At 38.8% G+C, this 3,646-nt stretch overlaps 1 long non-coding RNA gene across 1 annotated transcript; it reads left to right on the top strand.

Annotated features, from left to right (window-relative positions):
• Positions 1 to 873: 873 nt before the first annotated feature.
• On the top strand, positions 874 to 2,913 carry LOC111191351 (uncharacterized). The gene is made up of 3 exons (XR_002649448.2): positions 874 to 1,133; positions 1,614 to 1,701; positions 2,389 to 2,913. It is a non-coding gene; the product is annotated as an uncharacterized LOC111191351 (long non-coding RNA).
• The last annotated feature ends 733 nt before the right edge of the window (positions 2,914 to 3,646 follow it).

Here is a 3,646-nt window from a genome sequence, read left to right as displayed (position 1 = left end):
TTCTTTATGACCACAGTGTGCCATCTTCTGATGGCTACGTCCAGCAGGATCAGTGGGGTGCACAGACATTTTGAGGGGCAAGTGCTCAGCGGGGGAAAGGGCACTTTTTAGCGCACGTGGAACACTTCATTATAAAAAAAATGACACGCACATGTTGAATGAAATTTGACTTTTATTTGTAACATTCTCTAAACGTGAGTTTTCAATGGAAAAATGTCACACCACCAACTGATAAAATACATGTACAATATTAATTATATACAGTCATTGTTAAGTCCTTCAGTTAACTTCTGTTTACCTTCCACTGTCTTTAAAGCAGCATCCTCCTTGGTGCAACATGAATATCAACATGCCCACTTAATTTTACTGCCCCCCCAAGCAAATCAGTCCAGAACCGGGGCTGTATGTGGTCGTCCTCACGTTATCGATCATTGATTTGGGCTAGAGGGGCTAGTTTATCTGGTGACCAGTCGGCTAAATATGCTTAGTAGTTTGGTGCTGTATGAGACATTGTCCTGCACAACAAAATGATTTCACGTTGGGTTTAGAGGGCGAACGGTAGGATTTTACTTGATGTGTATGTTACCTGGCTGGTGGGACACGGGGGAGAAGAAGTCTATCTTTTGGCGTGAGGCTGTGCTTGAAGAACTGAGAGAGAGGTCGGGTGTGTGCGAGCTGATTTCAGGGCATTCTGTTTTCACTCGTTTTTAATCGCTCAGGTTTTCAAAAGATCATTTCAAACCGGCCTCAGTAAAATCTTAATAATAATAATAATATATATATATATATATATATATATATATATATATATATATATATATATATATATAAAAGTTTCAAAAGGGCACTTTGGTTGATAAAGGGCAGAGTTGGTGGTGCTTTAGTACTCGAATGCTCTCCACAGTTACCAGATCTCAATCCAATAGCGCACCTTTGGGATGTGGTGGAACGGGAGATTTACATCATGGATGTGCAGCCGACAAATCTGCAGCAACTGCGTGATGCTATCATGTCAATATGAACCAGACTCTCTGAGGAATGATTTTCCAGTACCTTGTTAAAGCTATGCTATGAAGGATTAATGCAGTTCTGGAGTCAAAAGGTGGTCCAACCCGGTACTGGGAAGATGGCCGGTGAGTGTGAATTAGCATCTATTAGAAGGGGCGTCCACAAACATTTGGCCGCACAGTGCGTGCCCATGCCTGGCTCTGCAGTGTGTGGTCAGGTCGATGGACGGTTGCTGTAATAAATTAGAGCAGTCTCTGGACAGCGCTGTGACGTTTAATCCAGATTATTCTGCTCTAATCTAATCCTCTAAAAATGAATTCTTTACTGGAGCATTGTGGAAGTGTGGGCTTTATAACACACTTCAACACAGAGCGTGTAGCAACACACACTCCAGCACTGACGACACACACTCCTTTCATTGTTCCTCTAGCATGTGTGAGTGTGTATGATGGTGAAAAAGATTAATATGTCTATAAAAAGTGATAATCTTCTGAAACCGTGTTTAATTTCTTATTATTTTATTAACAGTGTGTCTTTAGATCACATATTTACTTGCGGTTATAAACACTGTTTGGTGAAAATTGCTCAACATTTTTTTTAAACAGGCAATTGTTTAGAGACCTTCAGGGAGTGGGGGTCCTCCTTCTTTCAGGAGGAAGAACAACATCTCAGAAGGACACTGACAGTTACCGGGTAAATTATCGCTCTTTATGTTTTCAGAAAAATCAAGTATATTTAGCACTCCTGCTTCAGTCCCATTTTGCACTGTCATATGGTGTGACACATTTTACACAAAAAATGCCCAAATAAAAATACTGTTCAGTCAAAATTACCTTTAAAACTATATTGTTTTATTGTAGTTAGCATGGATTAATGATGCTAGCATAAAGCCACATTGCTTAAAGTCATGCTAAGAACATGAAACGTCATATGGTGTGACCAAATGACAATTTTGTCACACTATATGATATGAACTGCATTTTAATACATCAATATTTCCCCTTAGATACATATAGTACAGCTAATTTCAGTTAAGTTCATGAATTTTTTCATCCTTTTAACATATTTTGATAGTTGATTATTCAGAAATGTAGGATCAATACAGCAACTCAATTTACTTTCCTTCTATCCCATTTTCAAGCTAAATCCATGTTGAACTAAATGTTTAGTTTGAGGCAGATGTAGGTAAATAACAAGAGATGGTGAGAACAGAAAGAACAAGGAAATACAGGGAAAGATTAAATGCAGATTCTGTAAGGAGAGAGGAGGTCCTGAGGAAAAGACGTAACATTATACTTTTTAACAGTGTGGATGATGCAACAGGACAACGACCCAAAACAATAAATGTAAAGTAAATCAACAACCGAATGTCTTCAACAGAAGAAAATACGCCTTCTGAAGAGTCCTGACCTCAACCCAATTGAGATGCTGTGGCCTCAAGACCTCAAAAGAGCAATTCACGCCAGATATCCCAAAATTATTGCTGAACTGAAACAGTTTTATGAAGAGGAATGATCCAAAATTCCTCCTGACTGTTGTTCAGGTCAGATCTGCAACTACAGGAAATGTTTGGTTGAGGTTTTTGCTGCCAAAGGAGAATCAACCAGTTATTAAATCCAAAGATTCACATACTTTTTCCACCCCTCACTGTGGAGTTTAACATGTCGTGTTCAATTAAACCATGCAAATATATAATTGTTTGTGTCGTATTAGTTTAAGACAAAATGTGTTTGTCTATTATTGTGACTTAGATGAAGATCAGAACACATTTAATGACCCATTTATGCAGAAATCAAAGTAATCCCAAAGAGTTCACATACTTTTTTTCTTGATTTATTCTTGGTTTATTACCAATAAAGCATCTTTTCAGCTAACTTGTTTCAGTGTGTGTGTGTGTGTGTGCATGTGGTGTGTGTTTGTGTTATTGTTAGTGTGTGTATGCCCTCAGTTCACCTTGCACCGACTATGAAAATCTCCAGGTTGAGTGAATAAATGATTGACAGCAGATTGTGATCTTTGTCCTGATTTGACTGATCTGCACCTACTTTAGCAGCACACTCAGGGTTATAACTATAAGTGCACTGCCGCTCTGCTATACATGCTATATAATAGTTGCAGGTGTGTTTTAGTGTGTGTGTTTTTGTTTTTGTGGTGTGTGTTGCACTAAAGTGTGTTGGTGTGCGTTGGTGCACTCACGTACATTAGAAGCTGCTGATTTGACCAGATCCATTAGGATTACATAAGAGCGGATTTATGTAATCTACAGCGGTGTGTAGAGTGTTTACAGTCCAGTGCTTCATTACTGCAATCACAATCACAAACTCCACCCACCTACCGGACCAATAAATAGCACTGTGCTCCCATACTCACTCACCCTGTCTATCACTGACAGCCAGCCATGGGCTAGAAGTTGAATCTCAGAGCTAGCTAGCTAATGATGTCAAATCCACTTAGATGGTGTTCGACATAAACATTCAGATAATTTTACAATATTTCAAAACGATTTTTTTTTCAAACAACAGTCAGCTAAAAATTTTGTGGTTAACCACAACTGGTTTAAAATCCATTTACTGGTGTTTTATGGCAAATGCATCCAAATATTTGTAAGAAAGCGGCATGTACCACCAACTCCCAGCAG

The sequence above is a fragment of the Astyanax mexicanus genome, chromosome 15 (genome assembly GCF_023375975.1).
Source record: "Astyanax mexicanus isolate ESR-SI-001 chromosome 15, AstMex3_surface, whole genome shotgun sequence".
Taxonomy (NCBI): Eukaryota; Metazoa; Chordata; class Actinopteri; order Characiformes; family Acestrorhamphidae; genus Astyanax; species Astyanax mexicanus.
This window is presented reverse-complemented; position numbering and strand designations above follow the sequence as displayed.